This window comes from Bidens hawaiensis, unplaced genomic scaffold (genome assembly GCF_021521415.1).
Source record: "Bidens hawaiensis isolate Kalapana, Puna unplaced genomic scaffold, B.hawaiensis_p1.1 tig00049104_1, whole genome shotgun sequence".
Taxonomy (NCBI): Eukaryota; Viridiplantae; Streptophyta; class Magnoliopsida; order Asterales; family Asteraceae; genus Bidens; species Bidens hawaiensis.
In genome coordinates this window covers 15,126-38,347 of record NW_027498786.1, presented here as the reverse complement: position 1 = coordinate 38,347, position 23,222 = coordinate 15,126, and the positions used below count along the sequence as shown (strand labels likewise).

The following is a 23,222-nucleotide window of genomic DNA, read 5'->3' as shown; positions in this document are numbered from 1 at the left end:
TTTAATGACATACAAAAAAAAGTGTCATAAGTCGTCTAATTTTTTAAAAATATGGCATATTTTTAATGACACTCACATTTGCGCGTCATAAATCACCGCATGTCATTGTGCGCATGTCATTAAAGGTCTTTTTTGTAGTAGTGCGTATATCAATCAGGTCAAAGTAAGTGTATTAAAATCCCAACTTTCATGAAAAAAAAAATCAATATTAGAGTCGTGATAAAGCAAAACATGGAATATTCAACCAGTTTCGTTTTCCTACAAATATAGAAAAAGAATGGCGAGAACCAAACTGTCAACAAATATTCGAATAGTTCACACGTATCTACACTATTTGAGAACATGAAAATATATATGTAATTAGCACCTGTAAGTATATTGCTATTTCTGATATCCAACCATGTATATGTTTGTATGACAACAATTTATTAAACAATAATATTTCTTTGTATACAATTTATTAAACAATGAGCAAAGACTGATATTTTTGTATCATTAACTTATGCTATCACTGAAACTCAGTGATGATTCCCCATATGTTAGTGCCAACACTTCCTCCCCATACATAACGGGCCCAATATTGGTTTGAACTGTAGAGGGAATGTGAGTGGTTCGTATGGTTTCCAACTCTATAGCTACTTCTTTCATCGTTGGCCTATACTTACCATTCAAATTCAAGCATCGCATTGCAAGATTAGCTAATGACAGGATCTCATCCCTAGTACCCTCTTTAATCACCACTGCATCAAAAATAGACAAAACTCGATCTTCTTCCATAGCCAACATAAAGTGTGTAGCCAAACTTCTATGTTCACCAAAACTAGTTATGGAAATTGGTTTTTCTCTTGTTAACAGTTCAACTAAAACAACCCCAAAACTATAAACATCACTCTTTTCCGTGAACTGACTAGATTGGAAATACTCAGGATCAAGGTAGCCAAATGTGCCTTTGACTAAAGTGGTCAAATGAGTTTGCTCTATTGAGACAAACCTTGATGTTCCAAAATCAGAAACTTTGGCTCTATATTTGTCATCTAAAAGTATATTAGTCGTTTTAATGTCTCTATGGTATATTGGAATGGAAGTTGCTGAATGCAAGTAAGCAAGTGCTCCTGCAACCTCTGTAGCTATTTGTAATCTCATGTTTAAGGAAATTGGGAACTCGCTGGTTTGACCATGAAGATGATCATACAAGGTACCATTTGGAATGAATTCAGAAACGAGCAGAGGGACATCAGTCTCTAAGCAACATCCTAGTAGCTTGACCACATTCCTATGACTTACTTGAGAAAGAATAACCACCTCATTGATAAACTGTTCTAACCGGCTTTCATCAACGACTTTTGATTTCTTGATTGCTACAATTCTTCCGTCAACTAACATCCCTTTATAAACTGTACCCTGGCCACCTCGACCCAAAATTCTATTCTCATTAAAGTTGTCTGTGGCCTTCTCCAGCTCCCGTGACGTGAAAAGTATAGTTTTACCTACTAAAGACGAGTCAGCTTCTTCTTGTTGTTTTAAAAGTAAACCGCCATTTCGTTTAAAGAACCTCTTTCTTTGTCTCTGATCTGTAGTTTTCTTGATCCATTTGTACAATGCATAGCTGGTTGCGGCAAGTAAAAGTACACCGACACTTATGCTAACACCTAAAAAAAAGTATTTATTTCATAAGTTCATACATAACTTACAATATGAAAGCATTAATGTTATAACTGGGATGAGCTCGGGATGGTACCGGTACCGGCCCCGATCCCGAAAATTCGAAATATTTGGTATCGGTACCGAAATGTTCGGTTCGGTACCGGTACGGTCTCGGTTTCAGTGACAAATTCGGGAAATACCGGTACCGTACAGGTACCGATACCAAAAACTAAAAACTTGGTTCCAATTCGGTACCGGGACGATACCGGTACCAATCGATAATGTTACCGAATGCTCATCCCTAGTTATAGCCCGCCCATCACTTTACCATATAAACCAGAGTTAAAATTTTTATGATCTACTGTTTTATCTTTGTCTCTTTTAATTTAGAGTAAATTGTTTTTTTTACCCAGGTCGTTTACGCCCCAATGCCCCCATAGCCTTTTCAGCTCAAGATGAAACTTTTGGATGAATAAACCCTTGACATTTAAATTTGATTACGGTTTTGACCTAGTATAGACTAAATTAATATAATGGACGAAGTTAGAACTTAAATGTCACGGGTTAAAAAAACAATTTACTCCCTTTTTTTTTTCTTTTTATTTTTTTTAATCATTAGATTTTATTTATTTTATTCTTTATTTTTTATTCTTCTTATGATTAACTTACAAATTTAACTAACCAATTAACACAAACATTTCATATTTTGAGTTTGATTTAGTTTGGTGCCCACCACAGCGTTCGAGTTTGGATGTTACATAAGAAAACAAAAAACAATGAAATGAATATGTTATGATACACTTTTGTTATACTACAACTATATTTTTAGGTTTTCTCTTTCGTTTGCATTAACGAATACATTGAAACCGAAAAACTTTACGCCTACCGTAACGACGTTTGGATTTTATCTCGCTAGTTTATGTGGACATTTAATTGTCAGGGACGTCGTCCCATCCCTTGTTGCTCCAATGACTAGAAAGATGAAAGGAAACACACGGTCAAGTAATCTTCTAAGCCTAAAGTAATAAATAAATAGACGGATTGTAGTCCTAGAAGAAATTGTGGCTCGTGCATTTATTCACATCTCAAACGACTCAAAAGGCGGCAATAACAAAAAGAAAACAATGATTATTGGGCTCGTGTCTATAAATATTTCTGCAATGAAATTGGTTCTTCACATCGATCCATCGAAAGTTTAAAGTCACACTGAAACGTGATATCAACTCCAGTTCATAAGTTTACTGAGTTTTTTAACCGCAATCATTGCAAGTCACAATCCTTAGTAAAACAAAGTACATGGAAGAAGTCAAAGCAGTTTTTAAGTACGAGGGTATGTGAAATATTGTAAAAATACTATCCAAAATAGTTTGAGTTTGAACCGATCAACAAGGATGACAAGACATAACCATTTGGCGACTATAACACAACAACTTTCGAGGTGCATACAACTGGTATCGACATCAACACTGATAATGCTTTGAACTTTATTGAGGACATCAAGATCAATCTCGATGACGAATTTGAAGAATTGCCTTGCCCAATTGGCCAAAAGAAGTCAATAGCAAAGGGGAAAAAGAACGAATGTAGCCCAACCCGTCGACAAACTTACCAAGCAAATGGAAAATTTACGGGTCTAAAAGAGGAAATCATATGTGTTTAAAGGGCAAATGTCACAATTTGAATCCAGGATTGTGTTGGGAGATTTATGCAAATCGTATATCTTCGGAAATATGAGAGTCGTGGTTGGCACATTCAGACCAAAACTATTTGTGGTTCCCAAATGCTTTGATTGGATAAAACAACTCAGAGTGATTGAGCAATGTGACACTTGTCAAATTCGGGTCTCGATTTGTATTCGTTTTGTAATCTTTTATTACGTAAACCGACCCGTTTTGTAAACCGAAGCTTATGATATAATCAAAATGATGGATTTTATGTTACAATATTGTTTTACACTTGTTGAATCTTGAAAACATCATTTTATGTCCTTAAAACGCGTAAAAATCACTTAAAACGAACTTCGGGGACCAAAACTGCCACTTTTGAAAATTGAGTTTCACCAGCCTGCACCCCATCGCGCTACGCGTTTGGGGAGGGTGCCTGGCATCGCGTGGCGCGATGGCCTCAGCTGCCGCAGCTCCGAATTTTGTTGTTTTGTGTTTTGTTTTGTTTTGATTCATTTTGCATTAAAACTCTTGTAACTCACACCCATATTTGACCACCAACATTACCCTATATATACACCACCATTTCCCTTCATCTTCCCCTGCTACATCTCCAAATTCTCTCTCAAACTTCAAAGATCCAAGGTTGTTATTTTAGTGTTCTTGAAGGTTTGACTTTCAAAAGTCAAACTGAGTTAAATCTTTCATTCTAATTAGCTTATATAGTCTTATTAATACTTGAATATGGTTATACAACATATATATAATATACACCCCTTGTTACCTTTGGTAGTTACTTCTCCGGTCTCGGTCGGTGAGGTTTCAAACCTTGTAAGGCAAGGCTACATGGAGGACTTTTGAGTCCTTGATATATATATATATATATATATATATATATATATATATATATATATACATATATATATAGAAAGGTTAAAATAAAAATAACGACTTTTCTAAGAACGGTAAGAACCAATATAATTTTGACATTTGGCATTAAAAACCTATGGTGAAAAAATAATTCTTGGAAACTATGTCGGTTTTTAGTAATTTTAAATCTCAACCATTGATTAACATGATACAATGGCTATGATTTATTCCTAGTCTTCCTAGAAAACTACTTCTTTTTAGAATAACCCTCCCATATATATATATATATATATATATATATGTATATATAAAACTTGTTTATACATATTAACCATACTTAACTTCTGCTCATTTTAGTTTGTTTGTCATATTTACAAGTTCCACGATTATGGTTTCTAAGAGTCTAGCCTCGGTTTAACCGTAAATAACTCTAAATCGCAAAACCGAACTTTGTTTACTAGTTTTTGTTAAATAATTTTTTAAACATGCTTATTGTTAGATTTAAGTTTCTAAAATCATTTTTATGAGTTCTATGGTTATGGTTTTGTGAAATCTTACCTCGGTCTTAACCTGAACCAAGATCCGAACCGAAAACCGAACTTTTGTTTAAAGACTTTATTGTTAACTTTTTGGTTGTAAAACTTAAGTTTCACCATTTATAAATTATTATACAAGTTCTTTGAAATTTGGGCATGTGGAAACAATCTATGAACTTATTGTGAGATGGAAACCGAACTAAACCGATTTTCACTCTCTTAAGACACACAAGTGTGGTTTTAGCTATCAAGGCTTGTATATTTCTTTAAAAATACTTTATAAACTGATTTTAATTATTTTCTTAAGTACTTGAAAATGTTGGATCCAACTTGATCTCATAACAAAGTTTAGACCGACAAAACCGAACACTCGCTTAACGTGCGTTGTGAGTTCTAAAACAATAGAACTACCTACTTGGTTATGTCTTTTTAAGTTTTATTGAGTTATCTCATAACATTCATTATTTTAGAAAGTTGACTTTGGGTTTGACCAATTATTAAGACCCGAACCAACAACCTGAACACTCGTTAAAACCCGTTTTAGTATCTTTATTCTAAAGGGACTTGTATTCTTGCATTTTACCCACCTTATTACTTAACATAGGTTGAGTAAATATTAATGTTAGATACGTTAACCCGGTTTCGAGCAAACTTATATTTTAAAGGGTTATTATTATAAGTTCTTAAATAGTTACATTTTAAACCTTAAACTTTAATTGTTTACTTTTCTCAACATGTATTTTATTAAAAGACTTTCAAGGCAACCTACCTAATTCAAGACTTTCTTTTATTTAGGCTTCGTTCGTTAACCCGTCATTCCGGTTAAACTCCAAATCATCCACCTTTCAAGTTTATTACTTGAATGTGAGTACTTTCATGCCCCGTTTTCCATCTTTTGTTTTGGGGTGACATTTCATACTTATTCAAATTAAATGCTTTATACTTGAGTCTTAAACCACAAACGTTATTGTATACTTTACTTAAATAAATGCTCGATTTGGTGTTCTATGCTTACATGCTCATGTGTTTACGTGTTTACCGCTTTTGGTTGGTTGATCTAAATCCTAGACAATTTGGCATCCCCTTATAGCAAGGTGTCGTTAATGTATTCTTATTAGCGATAACTATAAATCATAGACTATTTGGCATCCCCTTACAGAAAGGTGTCACTAATGTATTCTTATTAGTGACCTCACTTTTTATCCAAATTACTGCTATTATTTATTGTTTCGGATAAAATATTGTGGCTTTTCTTATTATATACTTATATGCTCAAAACTATGAATTGCTCACCAACCTTTGTGTTGATAAACTTTATTTTATGAAATGTTACAGGTTTGCATTTAGGTTGATTATGGAGTGCAGAGAAACGTCATCAAGACCTTTAGGATATTAGCAAACACGAACAATAATTGATTTGCTATATTTTGTTATGTTTATTTTATGAACAAGTATGTGATGTGACATTTGATGTTGTGAAATGAAATGAGTTTGTTAAATATTGTCGCCTTAAATAATGTCATGCGCTTATGGGCAATCCGTCGCATCCCGGCATGTTCTGCCGCCTTTGTTCGGGATATGACAAGCAAGAAATAGAGCATGAATATTGAGAGAGTATGATGAACCAGGAGATGTTAGATATGATCAAGAATGTGTTTTCAGGGTTAGGGTCAGATAAGGCGGTTATCATGCATTTGAAATTCAAATGCATATAATGCGCTCCTATGTTGACATATAAATGACGTTTGAAAATGGATATAGTGTTGTTGGAAAATAGGTGTTTTAAAAAAATACAGAATTCAAACTTGGGCAACAATAATGACCTTTTCTTTTGGACTGACCCTTGGTCTGGGAGACCCTCTCTCAAGTTGGTTCTTCCTAGACTCTATCAAATGAAGAACAAAAGTTGCAAAGTAAGTGATAGATTCTATTGAAGTGGGAGCCAACTTTTTTGGAAACGGGATTGGATAAGGAACCCGACCTCTCACAATTAGCTGGCCGAGTGGGAAGAATGCATCAATTGTATCTCGGTCGTCAAAAGGAATGCCTACCCCGACTCTTGGTCTTGGTTGGTAGATCCCTCAGGACAAACAATTCTTTCTTGCAGGGATTATAGTCTTAATAATGTCATGAGATGGAGTAAATGGGTGCCCTCTAAATGCAATATTCACGCTTAGAGATCAAAGATGGACAAATTCCCCACCAAGATGGCCCTTAGAAGGAGAAATATTGATATTCCTAATCCCTTGCGTGTGATATAGTGATAAATATATATATATATATATATATATATATATATATATTTATATATATTTCCCTTGTATATTTTATATAATATTTTATTAGTTTTTGTTCGCTTTTAGTTAAGAAATGTATATTACTAACATAATTGTGCTTTGTAGGTTTCGGAAGATGATCGTAGTTGAGAAGGGCAAAAAACGAATCAAAACAAGCCTAAACGAGAAGCCGGAGCACATTAGAAAAGGAACCGGAAGGAGAACCGGTCGGACCAGCCGGTTAAACCGGCCCTCCCACTAGACAATGCCGCGCCGCGCAGCCAGGGGGTTCAAACCTAGTCGCGCGGCGCCTAGACCTACAAATTCCAGAATGTTTTCGATTTTTGGTCAGTTTAAGGCCCAATTCACTATAAATAGACCCTTAACCTTAACCTGAAAAATACCCTACAACCACCAGACTAATTTGGAGATGATTGAAGCTATTATTCGAGATTCTTGGCGGTTTTGAAGGCAAGGAAGCATTCGGTGAAGATCTATACATTCAAGATTGAGGATTACGGGTTTTATCACATTTGATCTTTTGTTTTCATTATTTTCACCATGTTTTCTATTACTATTATTTTGTTTGATTTGAAGATGCTAGGCTAAACTTTATAGACTGCCTAGGCTTATGATGAACCATCGTTGATGTTTTGATTTTAGTTGGATTGTTTCTTTTCGTTATAGTTTTATGATTCAGTAAACTATTTGATTTTATTTGATTGATGTGTATGTGCACTTGGTTTTGTTTGTTCTAGTTTTATTATTCCACATAATCCTTGGTGATTTTTTCATATGATAGGATTTTGTTAGGTCATCTACTATGTGTTTTTGACTAGTTTATGATTGAATTCGAATACGATCACCGGAATAATATTATTAGTCAAACGAATAAAAGTGTGTTGCTAACCTAGAAAGTTGTAAGGTGATAAGTTATTGTTAGATCTTTGTTGATTAATATTGCGAGATTTAGTTCTCCGCAAGGAGTTCATCTAGGTTTGATTAATTAATATTGTCTAGCGAGTCAATTAAGTTTGTCAATTACCTTTGATTCCGCGTTGTAAGGTATGATTTCACTACAAAGGTACTCTTTCATTAATTAATTAGATAATTGTAAGAGAGTTTAATTTATAAACTGGTGTGTCTTAAAACTTATTAGAAACCCATAGGTTTCTTCTTGAGAAGAGTCAGGGGTCCTGCTCGAGTTATCTTTTAAGTGTCTATTTTACGATCTCAGTTCTATAACTATTATTTTCCAACTATTTGATAACTGAAACTTTGAGGAATCCAGCCTAGGTGATTTTTCATTACCGTCTGAATCAATTGAATTAAATTGTCTTGTGTTTTAATTCTTGTCTTTACTTAATTAGTTATTTTTAGTAGCTTAATATTAATTAATTTTAAACCCCCTTTAATAATAATATTTAAATAGTCGTATCAGTTAGTCGAGCCTAATTAGTTAATATACGTAATTAAAAGAGTCTCGTGGGTTCAATATCTGGGCTTACTTAGCTATACTAGAGTCGATCGGTTCACTTGCCAGTCATTAGTTTAGTCGAACTTAAGGAGTAGTATTACTTAGTGTCTAGTTTAGCGTAATTTAGTTAATAATTATTTGACTACTTTTAGCACTTCAGTATGTTCTGCAACGCAGCAGATGAATCTTCTTATCATATTTTCATCAGTTGCCCGGTAACCTCGAAGGTTTGGGACACTTTGATTTCTTGGTGCAGGACCACGTCCTTGTTTGATTTTTCGATTAGAGACAAGCTTGAAAGTTATAACCATGTGGGGCTTAAGAACAAAGAAAAAGAAGTTTTCCAAGGTATTACTATCATTGCTTGTTGGTGAATTTGTAAGGCTCGGAACGCTATGATTTTTGAAGGGAAGGAGACGAAGATTGAAGATATTATTTGCAACATTAGGTTTTAAGTTACCTTTGGTTTAAACATAGATCTAGATGCAAATTGATTAGTTGGTTGGATTGGTGTAAATTTTGATGCGCTTATTTCTCCTAGATTTTCTTGGCTGTTGTGGAGGGAGCCATGGCTTCCGCCCTGTTTATAGAAGTTCACAGTTCGGAGAAAAAAAGTCGGGTAGTTGCGAAAACATATGGGTTGTGGTTCAGTCTTAATAGTTATATGCCTATATGACAAATTGACAACCTATCTAGTCACCTGCTCCGGCTCCAGCTTGCCAGTATGAAACACACTTGAATTTGAAAAGCTTGGTAAGAATATATTACCTAGAATAACACCCGTGGATGATTTGCTTCCAAAATCAAGTGAATAAGAGGAAGGTCCACAAGTGAAATTGGTTAATCTTATTGAGCCATCGTCACTATATATTGTATCATAGTCACAGTAGGTGTTATTGCCACGGCACCTTGCACATTCTTCCCTTGCTAAACAGTCACACGAAAGTTTATGTCAAGATAAAAAAGCGTACAAAATAAATAGATTAATATATAAAATAGAAAATCCCTATAATATTCATTTGACTTGCTGTTGTCAAGAGAATGTCCATAATTTATCACTCTTTAAGAGCATTTACATCCTATCCATTATTTTCTTTGAATGAGATTTTTTTTATAATTTAGAAAGTGTTATATGGTGTTATGAGTGGAGAAATGTAGTGAGTTTTCGGTATATTTGAAAAGTTTATTTAGCACCTTATAAACTTTTTAATATTTTTTGAAAGTGGTCGTGACTTGTGATTAAATGAGAGAAAGAAGGTAATGAAAAAAGAATAAATTATTTTCTATTTAATTAAATAATGAGAGAAAATGTAACGATTCTTAATGTAATTCCAGGTTTGGAGAAGAATGTGAATCTAACTGTCCATTACAAATTAACATGCCTGACCCAACATTTATTTCTGTCAGACGAAGGCCTTCCTAATCCTGTAAGGCTGAGGGGTGTGGAGCGCGAGAAAGGGCGCAAGAGGCCAGCCGCTCGCGCCCCGGGGCGCGAGCACCACACCTCCGAGGCGCGAGAGGGGCGCGAGAGGGGCGCGAGCGCGGAAAAAGAGGCAGGCGCAAGGGGTCTCGCGGGAGCTGTTGCGCGTAAAGGGACTTGGGGAATTGTGAAAGAGACGTTGGAGTGGTAAAATGAGCCGTTGGCTCTTTATTTAATAAAAAAAAAAATTTTTTTTACTCCTATATATTACCCATTTTATACACACAACTTAAAAAAAAAAACCAAACTTACCCATTTCTTTATACAACACTTCCTATATATTACCCATTTGTTTAATTTTTAGTATGTTTTTTTTTTATTATGAATTTTCAAAAAAATGTGTGTTTTTTTAAATAATTTTTAAGTTTTTTTAATAATACGTTTTTTTAATACATTTATAAAAAAATAAAAAAAAAACCGCTCGCGCCCCTCCACACCATGTCCCGGGGCGCGAGCACCACTACCAACACCCATCTTATCAAGTTTCTCTCTCTGCCACACGTCACAATATTATTGGCTGGAGCCCCCACTCGCGCCCCCTCTCGCGCCCCCCACACCCCTCAGCCTAACAATGCGTCATGTGTACGCAAATCTGGACCAATTACATGGCGCCGAGTTGTCAAAATCTGGTTGAAACGATTCGTTTTTAAAAATCCCACCAAAACTTGTTATTACATATTGAATTTGGTGAGGACTCACGACCGTTTTATTCAAAATAGTAAAAAAAAAGTAAAATGAAGTGTTTAAACATGGTCTGTTGACAAACTTGACATGTAAAAGATGTTTGAGTCCGCCAAGTTAGTAACGGACGTTAAAGGAATATGTTTTGAGGCGTTGTAAATAAAGTCAAACGGACATTTTAGAGATTTTCCTTAACTTAATATACAAATACTTAATAATACAGATACGTACTTTGGCATCCATAAATTAGATAAGGGTTTCCTTCGTCTTGCGAATAAAGTGAACACTTCTTTGACTCCACAGAGGTACCGTTATACATCTTCAGTTCCAGATTCCGAGGCATATCATCACAGCAGCGTGATATGTCACTGTATGTAAGGGTCCACATGAGGGAAACAGGAACAAAAGCGTTGTTAGCAGCAACAGAAAAGCTTCCTTTCGCGTATGAATCTTCATCCACCAAGAAGGCAGACCTACAAACTCCACCTTCACCCGAACCCGTGACATTCATGTTGTAGGACTTTAGATGATGAGGGATTGTTGCTTGACAACAACTAAATCCGTAACACTTGTTTCTTTCTCTAACAGTACTGTCATTCAGACAAGTAGTCGAACACCCAGTAACCACACTCCCATAATTATCAGTCATAACACCATTACCACACCCGTTAAAAATAAATTTATTTTGTAATCTGGAAAACAAGAACGGGGTGTTACCAAGATCGATGCTCCTGGTCTGACTACTATTCTGAGCTGGGTTCTGGCAATCATAGATATTATTTGGCATATTAACGGTGACAGTTTGATCTTCCAAGTTTACACCCAAGACTTCCAGGTGGTTGAGTGAAGGTAGATATGGTGTTGAGGAGTTGCAATCAACGGTGTACCATTGGTTGACAGAACAGTTTGCACCGATTCCAAAAGGGTATGGAATCCTCATATTCCCACACATATCATTGCACCTTATCTTGGCGTAGTTTGGAATTGCAATTGATGTTGCCGTTAACGAAATGAAAATGAGAAGATGGAAAGCTTGATATAACTTCATATTTTGTAAAGAAGAATGATGGTATTGTAGGAAGTGTAAGGGGTGTTTATGTTTATAATTATAACGATGAGTGTGATTAAGATTAATGGAGGAACCTACCGAGAAATTAATAAACCAATGGCCACAAGTCTACGCCATGGAAAATTCAAAACCTACCGGGGACTGTTTGGTTCTAGAACTACTTAATTATATCATTAGATGAAGAAAAGTTGTTAATACCGACATTTGACAATGTCTACACTTTTTGCTGATTATTCTTGTTCAATAACTAGTTGGAGATCCCACATTGTAGTGACCCAACATATATTATTATACTGTTGAAAGCACTATTCGATATATATAATTACAAAATATGGAGCGCTATATCAAGAAATAGTGATGGTTTTGGGATTATTTTCAAGCGGGCTCACAATTATTCGATGTTTCGATTTCGATCTCAATCATGGAGTCGGACATCTAAAATTTCTGACAGGTTCGACGGTTTGGATCACGTAAGGTTCATCACAATATAAAAATACGATGCAAAACTAAAAAAAAACATTGTCATTATAAATTGAAAAAAACACATTAAATAAATACAATGGTCTCTACGAATTAAAAAGAGAACAACATATAGTTATTTGTTATTTAGTATAAGTTTTCATCTTTTAAATCATTGTATTATGCTTGGTGTAATGGGTGACGAAAATGAGCGAATTTGGGCGAGTTGGGGCACAAACACCGCCCCCGGCCATTTGTGGGGCGATAAGGGGTGGGGGACTGATTATCGTCTGCTTGTGTTTGTATATATATTAATATTATATATGTTTGTGAGTGTGATATATATATATGTATATATATATATATTAGTGGAGTTACACATTCACTTCTCGCTGTAAAAAAACTTCTGAAATGATCCAATACCTATATATATATATATATATATATAGTGCTAAAACATCTTTACACCTCAAAATCAAAAACCTACTATTTAATGATTGGGTGCCACATGACGCAAATCGTCCAATTTTCTATCTTGTAGCCTTTCCACCACACGTATCCTTACATAATTAATTGAAATTTGTTTCCCTTCCTATTTTCTATGTAACAAATGCAAGAATAGTTAATGTAAGGTCAAGTTATTCTACTAAGGGGAACAAAAATGAGTAGAATGAGAAGGATTTCTAGCCATACAAGAAACCTAAAAAAATTGAAAAAAAATAATAAAAAAAACATAACTCAAATTTTTATAAAAAAACGAAAAAAGGAAAAACACGAAAATGTTTACACCGTCTTTCTCGTTTAAAAAAACACAATGATGAGTGAAAAAAGTCGTTGTGTCTTTTATTTATCATTGTGATCGATTTGGGTTTGTTTCTTCATTGATTGTGTCTTTTCCCTTGAAATTGTGTCATTTTTTGTTTTTATTGTGTTATATTACTCAACATTATGTTGTATTTTGTTCGGTATTGTGTTATATTTTGCGATATGTTGTGTTTTTTGTTTATTTTCGTCATTGTGTATTTTCATCAATTTTTTTTATATTTTTTCGTCATTCTTTTTTATTTTTTTTATCGGGAATGTTGGCGGAAACATTTTAGTTTTTAAAATTTATTCGTTTTTTATTTATATTTTGAGTGATGATTTATTTATTTATTTTTTTGAATTTATTTTAAAAGAATTTTTTGTGTAGTCATAAATATTTCTTATACTTCTCATTTTTATCTCTATGTATATTTTAACTTAAAAAAATGTAGTCGTTTTTGAACTCTTTATATACTCCTCCTGGCAGCATTCCCTCCATTCCCAAAATAAAACTAGGGTTTCGACTGTAGAGAGAGTGTAATGTCGAATCGGAAGAGTGACGACTACAAGCTTCTTCGTATTGTCGATGCCATGGCTTCAATCAATCAAAAGGTTAATCTCATCGGTGTTATCACTTATACCCAAGCAGAGCAGAGGCACCGGTTCGTATACACATTCTAAAAATTATTATTTTTTCCATCATTTTAGCATATATATTATGTTGATTGGTGCTGAAAGTTAAGTTTTAACTTGCAATGATGAAATAAACGCCGGACTTACAGCTGCCACTGTAGTTATAGTTATTGGTTGGTAGTAGATTGATGATAACTTATGTAAGGTTGTTTCTGAGCTACTGGTAGGTTTGTAGACGAATCGAAAGAACTATTCGTGAACTGTTTGGCGATAAGTGTGTTTATGTTCATTTATTTAATAAGCGAATGAACATGGACACATGTGTAGTTCGTTCATTTATGTTCGTGAAAGTTCGTTTATTTATGTTTGCTTTTGGATGAATTATCTACTTAATGTTTTATACATGTTCATTTGTATTCATTAAAATATGTTCAAGACACTATTAATTTCTCATGTGCACTACTTTACTTGATATTTTTTATTGAGAATCCTTGTCATTTGTAGGTTCTTCATGTATGTGAAGTCAAAGATGGTGAGTTGATGCTTTTTGTATGGGATGGAACAGGTGTTCCGCCAGTGTATATTCACACAAAGTGCGTGTTATATATATCTTTGGAGTCTTTGTAGTTCTTTGTTGATTTTAAGACATAAATCTTGTTGTTGTTTACACTTGCAGGCTTGATGATGAATTTGAAAACCCTCTTCCTCTTCAAATATAAGCAACACCTTTATCAAGAAACATTTTGTGTAAACTGTTCCAGATGGTTGGAACTGTTTTAAGAATGACTAATGACAAATGCAATGAGAAGCTGGGGCTTCACTTACTCAAGGCTGGTAAATGGGTTCAGTTTAGGAATATTACCTTTGAAGTTCGTTCTGGTTTATGGCGCGGCGTTCTGCTCTCAAAATCCAAGTTCAGTTTGTTGCCCGATGATGACGACTGCGCGCTAGAACGTTTAAGGTTCAGTCAAAACACCACAAAATATATATCATGTAAATAATTTAGACTGCTAAAATTGTGGAAAAGTTATCACACATTTATTATTAAGTGATTCAGGATAAACAAGGAACGGGCGAAATGCAAATGGAACTTAAAACCATATGCATGTTTCCCTTGGCCTTCTAAAATAATAGGTTTAGCTTTCCCACATGCTTGCTTATTTCATATGGTAATATGTTACATGTATATATATACACTTTTCTCCATTATTCTAAATTAGTTTCATTTATTTACAGATACGGACCGCCAAGACGTACTATTTGTTATGCTAATGGACATACTCTCCCATCCAGAGGTAAACGTTCTTTGGTCACCAGTCGCGGATCTAGTGTTAGGCTCATTTTGTGTTTTAGTCTTTCGTATTTAATTATGCTAAATATTTATGTAAGTTAGCTAGTCGATCGGTTTATGTTTCTTTGTATGTTTGGGCCCATGGCCATGTATTTGGAGCCCAATGGGCCGTAAATAATGAATGACATGGTGCATGAGCACAAACACTATAAATAGTGTGTGTATCTCATGCATAAGTAACCCTTTGCCATTTTATCTTATCCATATCCTACTTACAAACTCTTTCTTCTCTCCCTTCTCTCTTCCCTCACGAAAATAACTCAAACCAAACAAGATCTAAGATCTCGGTCCTCACTAGTGATTTCCGCTAGCTAGTGGAGAGGTTGATCCTAGTAGACTAGTTGTGTTGTTAGATCTGGTCTAGAGATCTACAGTTAGTATAAGAGCTTTCGGGCTCTACTAGTTGTAGATCTTGGGTCACAACCTTGGATTTTGGTCTTGTATGTGTTGAAGATGGATTTTCAAGAGTTTTGTGGGTTACGGGTGCCTAAAAGTGAAGAAAAAGTGTTAAAAAATTCATAACTTTGTGTGTTGAAGCTTCGGGTTATAGTTTGTGTGGTTGTTTGTGAATATTGAAAGGTTAAAAGCTTCAAGAATTCAAGATTTGTTGTTTAAAAAGTGTTAAAGTATGAATGTTTCTTAGATCCATAAAGAGTCAAAGTGATTGAAGTGACAATCTTAAAAGAAAAATCTTGGAAAAATGTGACAGAAAGTACATTCTATACTTTCCACAAGTACAGTTTAATCGAATCGAATAGATTCTATTCGAATCAAATCAAAACGAAGATTGTTGAATCGAATTGAAGTTATCTTGTCGATTTGAAGTTAATCTAATCGAATGCCTAAAGCAATCGAATCGAATTCAAGTTGTCGAATCGAATCAATCTCTAATCGAATTGAATCTCCATTCGATTAGATTAGCCCATTCGATTAGAATACATTCCATTCGATTAGATCACTGTCGATTCTATTACTCTTCATTCGATTACCTTCCATTCGATTACTTTGTACTTGTGTTTTCAACAGAATCTGTGTGTGTTTCTGTTTGATCTTAAAGTAATTAAAAATGGCTAATGTAAGTGAAGAAGTGAGAAATGAAGATGTGAAAAGTTACATGATATTTGAGAATGAGGTCGGGACTACAACTAAGCCTCCCAAGCTACTGAAATGGGACAATGATTTTGAAGAATTCAAGTGGCGATTTAAGAAGTACATAAGAATCCTTGATTATGCACTTCTTAGACCTATTGAACAAGGTCCATATGCTCCCATGACTGACACTGTTGATGGTCAAGTTCCCAAACCAACAACTTTTTATGATGATAATGATAGGAAGATGTTTAGTGATGACCACAAAGCTTTTGGTGTTCTAAGTGTTTGCCTGTCACATGAAATTGCACAAACTTTGAGAGATCATACCACGGCTAAAGGACTTTGGGTTGCTTTGGTCAGCAAGTTTGAAGGAAACATTGAAATGCAAAACAACATAAAGGGGATGCTTAAAGGTGAATTCAACATATTCAATCTTGTGCAAGGAGAGTCACTCACAAGCTTTATTCACAGATATGAGAATCTGATTACTAAGATCAAGAGTGCTGGAATTGACTATGACCAAATTGAAATAAATGACAAGTTGTTGAACTCTCTTCCGTACTCCTGGAATAGCAGTGTGATCACAATCAAAAGAACTACAAATCTTCATATTACCACTCTTGCTGACTTCACATCCATTATAAAGTCATTTGAAATGGACGACAAGCTCAGGATGGGTAATCACATTAGTTCTTTCAATCATGCTGGAATATCCACCCGGTCAGCAGTAAGCACAACCTTTCTGAGTCATGCACATCCCACTGTTCATATGTATAATGTAGTGAACAACTTTCAAGTCAATCCATTCATAATTTAGCCTTCAAAATCAATGCATCTCTTGAACCATCTTCCGGCTCAAGCTCGATCCAAGATACAGTTAACAAAGCAATCGACCAAGCTTTAAAAGCCCAAGGGATCAAGAAATCCACAAGAAGCCAAACCTACTATGCTCCTCAAGTTATTCAAACTGATGACTCCAGCATGGCACTATTCCATGCCTTTATGGCAAGTCGTGAGGAGCTGCTACAAGGAAAGTTGCTTCCTCCTTCATTTGAGCAATGAGACATTCCCGAGATCAACAAGAAGGATCTAAAGAAAATGGACATCAAGTACCAGATGGCCATGGCTGTTTATCGAGCATCAAATTTCATGAAAAAGTATGGAAAGAACAATTTCAAAGATTCAGATGGAAGAGCATTGGGTTTGAGAAGGAAAAGTTGTGCTGCTACAACTGTAACGAATCAGGGCACTTCGCAAGAGAATGCACCAATCCACCTGCTGCTGCAAATGACATCAAGATCACCGAAGTTTTTGATCATATAGATACAGGAAGAAATGATAAGAAGGTTGTCCGGAGCTACTCCCCAAAATTCAGAGTTCCAAAGATCGATCAAGGAAGCACATCCAAATGGAACTTTGAGTCAAGCTCAATGGCAATGATAACCAGAACAGCTAATTCAACACAACTAGATTGGGAGGATGACCAGTTTGAAGAGTTAATCAATCCATTGACATTTGCTGGGATGACATTTGCTCATGAAGCTAGTACCTCATCAACTACTGCTACTGCAACACCTCCTGTTGTCTATGACATTCCCGAGGTACACAAACTTGTATTGATAAGGTCACAAACTATAAAAACTCATAATGATTCCCTTATAGATGAAAACCTTAGTTTTAGATTCCAGGATGATGATCTTAGGAAAGCTGAAAAGATATACGCCACTAGGATTAAAACTCATAACAACGATATGGCTAAGTTAAATGATAAACTTTTCCAAGCTGGAAAACTAGCTGAGCACCACAAGAGACGTGTTGTTGAATTAAATGTTAAAATTGATCAGCTAGAAGTAGACTTATCTCAAAGGAAAATAGTTGTAGAAAGGTTTGAGTTAGCCTCTGATAAACTAAATGGAATCATTGGGGCATAGATCGGGGTGAAACAAAAGATGGGCATAGGCTATGACAACACTGTTGTACCACCTTCTTTTAATGAAAATTATACTAGCATGCCTCACTTTAGTTTCAATACCCCACTTGAGGATGAGATGGTCTATGGTATTGGTCATGTACAAAAACCAGATACAATTTCTCCTACTGTGTCCAAGACCATTGATCCAGTTATTTCATCAGTGAGTTCTAATGGTCGTTCATCTTCTTCGGCAGGTTGTGTAGATGGAAGTGATTATGTGGGAAAGAACAAGGGTTATGGAGAGAAAAAGTTTTTAAATTCACTTTTGGATTCTCATGTGAATCTTAAACAGTCAGTTGTTAACCCTGTCTGTAATAATACTTTGAAAAACAATTTGAATGATCATGTACTTGGCGAGAGTGCCGATGTTGGCACTTCTCCTAATGTTTTGAATGAAAATGATGATTCCGTGTCTGATAGTGATTGTGAAAATGTATTTGAAGAAACTTTTAGTGATAGAAACGTACATGAAAATGTGTTTGTTGGTACAAACGTACCAAGTTTTTCATCGAAAGATCGTAAAGTTGAAGAAGATAAATTTAAAAGAAATTGTTTTGAAAATGAAAAGGCAAGCACATCTTGTAAATATATACCACCACACAGAAACTCTTTCTTAAATCTACTCATCAATATAATCATCCTCAACTATGCAATCACTTGGATAACAACTACTATGGTTGTCATTAACAAGACTCTGTCAGTTCATTCTATTCAAATGTTTTTGATGATCGAGGTTACTGATCAAATAACCTCTTTGTTCCTTTCCAAACATCACAATACTCACCACAACACGTATATCATAGTTCTGATGTGTTTTATAGGGATAACAGAATAAGGCTTTGTTATGTTTGTGGTAACCCATCTCCCTTTGCAAGACATTGCAAGAACTGACATATAAATCAACGAGAAATGAACCGTCAGTTTAATCAGTTCCGTTCTAAGGCTACACCAAGCCCAAGGACAAGAAATGATCAATTAGTTATGCCAGTGAAATGGACGTGAGATCCAAAAACAAGAAAACCAGTAAACCACCTTTTTGGATAACCAAAAAGAAAAGAGCAAAAAGGAATTCTAAGACTGAAAAGTTAAATTCATTAAAAAGAAATCAGAAAAGGGATCCAAAGATTGAAAAACCTGAGGACTTTGTTTTGAGACCAAGAAGAAGACAGTCCAGAAAATCTTCCAAAACCAGGAAACCGGCACATGCATGGATTCCTAAGGGATGTTCTTCTGATTTTGACACATCCCAAAACTTCATATATCATAATGAGAAAATAAAATTTGACAACTTCGTGGTTAACCCACCCGAGACTACTAAGTCTCGGGAACCATATCTAGTTAAGTTGTTAATGTGTGTAGGGTCAGTCAAGACGGCATGTCAATAGCATTTGGTACTTGGAAAGTGGTTGTACCCGACACATGACAATCGACGAGTCTTTGATGTTCGACGTTAAACCGTTTGATGGTGGATACGCTTCCTTTGCCGGAGATATGGGAGGGAACATTACGAAGAAAGGAAGAGTGCCAAATGGAATTCAGACGGTTGATGACGTCAATTTGGTGGAGCAACTGAATCATAATCCGCTTAGTGTCTAGGAAATCTGCGATCGATAGTACTCCACAATGTTCACAGAAAATGAGTGTTTGATTCTTAAACCAGGTTCCAAAGTCCCCGAAAAATGGATTTTGATGCGTACTCCAAGGCACAATGATGCTTATATATTAGACATGAATAGCTCTTATTCATGTAAGACCGCTTCATGTTTACTATCTAATGCCTCGGAGAACGACTCATCCCTGTGGCATAGACTTCTTGATCATGTGAATTTCGAATACTTAAACAAATTGGTTAAAGGGGAGCATGCGAGGGGATTTCCTGCTAAATCTTTCTCTTGCATTGAAAAATGTATTTCATGCTCTAAATGCAAGCAACATAAGCTCCCTCACAAGACCAAGACGATCAAGTCCATAGATTCCATTCTTCAGCAGTCGCACATGGATCTATTCGGTCCTATCCATCCTTTGGCAATCGGCAAAAAGCCCATTGTCTTGTGATTACTGATGATTTTTCTCGTTTCAGCTGTACGTTCCTTCTAGGGCACAAGAACGAGACTGCTCAGTTTTTGATCAAGTGCATTACACTCATGGAGAGACATACGGATAAAAAGGTGAAGTGTATAAGAAGCGATAACGTAACTGAATTTTGTTACAGGATAGTAGATGATTTTTGCAGTTCGAATGGAATAGACCATCACTTTAGTGCACCATATACTCCTCAACAAAATGGAGTTGCTGAAAGTCGAAACCGGACACTGAAAGAAGCTGCAAGAACAATGTTATCAGGCTCCAAACTTTCATTGTTCTTTTGGGGTGAAACCATCAATGCGTCTTGATTCATTCGAACCGTGTACTCATTAACAAACGCTTGAAGAAGATTCCATTTGAAGTCTACTACAAGACGAATCCACAAGTAAACTACTTCAAGACTTTTGGACGTCCTTGCACCTTACTCCATATGGGTGCTCAGCCTGATCCCAAGTTTGCTGAAAAGGCTGGTGAGTGTTATTTTGTTGAGTACAAAACCATTTATCGAGTCTTCAATAAGAAGATCAAACTGATACTGGAATCCTTTAATGTTGACTGGCAAGAGCTAAATGTTACTGATGCTCGCACGGGACCGGATTAGTTGTTTGACTATGATTACTTGTTTAACCAGTTTCGCGAAATGTCTGTTCCACCACCTACAAACATTCAAGCTCCATCTTATTTACTAGAACCTTTGTTGATGCAATCTATAACCAACAATTTGTCTAAGGTGAATCTTTCTGCTGGGCCGTCCAACAGACCTGCACCACCAGCAATTCCACCTCCTCCTCCACCTCCAAGAAATAACCATCAAGTTGACAACAATGTTGTTCCTCAAACTGTTGATTCAATTGACTTATTTGCTGTCGAAGATGCTTCTGACACCAATTCTGGTGATCCGTTTATGTCCGCCGATAATGTTTAGCATGTTCAAGCTGGGATTGCACCAGAAGTTCAAATATCACTAAGCGTGGTAGAATCTGTTGCCACACCTCCCTCTTAAGAAGAAATTTCCCAAGCTACTGTCGCTATTGAACCTACTACTGGTGAATCTGACAACACTAGATCAACTCCGGTTAATACACTAGATCATCTCTGGGATGATCCAATTCCACAGGAACATCAGGTTGATTAGCCAGACTCTATTCAGTCAGCCAATTATGTTCTCATAAACGATCCTCGCATCTTTCATCCCGTGGAGAATCTGTCGGTGAATCATCAAACAGAGCCTATTACCCTTGTTGAAGACATTCCTCAACTGCCCATCCATCGAAGTCATCCCACACAGAGAACATCATCGGTTCTCCATCTGCTGGCATCAAACGAGATGCAAATTCGGTATAGAGAGGCCCTGAAATAAAACTCGTGGGTTGAAGCTATGCAAAAGGAGTTGTTGCAGTTCAAGAAGCTTCATGTTTGTAGGTTGGTTAAGATGCCAGAGAACAAGAGACCTATTGGGACGAAATGGGTATTCAGAAAAAAGAAAGATGATAAGGGGTGATTATTAGAAACAAAGCAAGATTGGTTGTTCAAGGGTTCTCTCAATGTGAAGGACATGATTATGATGAAACTTATGCACCCGTGGCTAGGCTTGAGGCTATTAATCTATTCTTAGCTTACGCTTCGTTCATGAATTTCAAAGTATATCAAATGGATATAAAGATCTCTTTCTTGTATGGAAAACTAAAGGAAGAGATCTATGTGAAGCAACCTCCAGGTTTTGAAGATCCTGATCATCCGAACTACGTTTACCGTCTAAAGCACTTTATGGCATTCACCAGGCACCCTATGCTTGGTATGCCACATTATCAGATCATCTTCTAAAGAACGGCTATAGAAGAGGTGTTATCGATCAAACACTCTTTATCAAGAAGGTGAAGGATGATCAAATTTTGGTCCAAGTTTATGTTGACGTTATTATCTTTGGATCCATATCTGATATACTATGTATAGAGTTTGCTGAGGTCATACAAAACCGGTTTGAGATGACCTCATTAGGAGAGATGACTTTCCTTCTGGGTCTCCAAGTTGAACAAAAGGAGAACGGAATATTAATACATCAAGAAAAGTATGTTCAAGAAATTGTCTAAAATTTTGGGTTCAAGGACTCTTCTCCTTTTCTCACTCCGATTGCTACCAGACCAGTACTAGCTCTAGATCCATCGGTAATTCCAGTTGATCAACACCTTTATCGATCAATGATTAGGTCCTTGATATATCTCACTGCCAGCAGGCCGAACATCATGTTCCCTGTCTGTCAGTGTGCCAGATATCAGTGTAATCCAAAAGAATCCCACTTAACTACTGTAAAGTGTATCTTCCGGTACCTAAAGGGAAAGCCTTTTTTGGGTCTTTGGTATCCCAAAGATTCCCCAATGGTACCGCATTCTTACACCGATAACGATTATAGGGGATGCAATCTTGATCGAAAGTCAACAGTGGATGTTAGTTCCCGGGTGATAGGTTGATCTCTTGGCAATGCAAGAAGCAAGTCACTGTGTCTACCTCCACTGCTGAAGCATAATTCATTGCCACATTCGCATGTTGTTCACAAGTGATATGGATCCAGCATCAGCTGCTGGATTACGGTTTGAATTTCTTATAACACCCTCATTAAGTGTGATAATGAGGCAACAATTTGTATTGTCAAAAATCCGGTCCAACACTCAAAGACAAAACACATTGACATCCGAACGCATTTCATTCGTGATTGTTATGACCGTAATCTTGTCACTATTGAACGGGTACACACATATTTCAACTTTGCTGACCTGTTTACAAAAGCCTTTGATCGTGCCCGATTTTTTTATCTTGTTGAGTAGTTAGGCATGATCTCATTTGTTCAGAATTGATTTTATCTTTTTGTATATAAAGTTGTAAATATTTTTCAAATATGTCACCATTATAGACGGAGAAAATGAGTTAAGTATAACTCACCAAAGAGAGTTTCAATTTATTTAAGAAAAACAAAATTGAGTCATTTGAAGTCATTTGATTTACCAAAAATATTTTATATTACTTCATTGAGAAAATCGGAAAAAGATTCAAAAATATATTATTTCGTTTAGAGGGAGCTCCTGCTTAGAGGGAGTCGGAAAATTAAAAATTATAAAATTTTGAGAAATTGAT

At 35.8% G+C, this 23,222-nt stretch overlaps 1 non-coding gene and 1 pseudogene across 1 annotated transcript; one reads left to right on the top strand and one right to left on the bottom strand.

Moving 5' to 3' along the window:
* Positions 1–495: 495 nt before the first annotated feature.
* Positions 496–11,895, bottom strand: LOC143597820 (wall-associated receptor kinase-like 2 pseudogene; annotated as a pseudogene).
* Positions 11,896–13,710: 1,815 nt separating this feature from the next.
* LOC143597822 (small nucleolar RNA snoR113) lies at positions 13,711–13,814 on the top strand. The gene has a single exon (XR_013147000.1). It is a non-coding gene; the product is annotated as a small nucleolar RNA snoR113 (small nucleolar RNA).
* Positions 13,815–23,222: the final 9,408 nt, after the last annotated feature.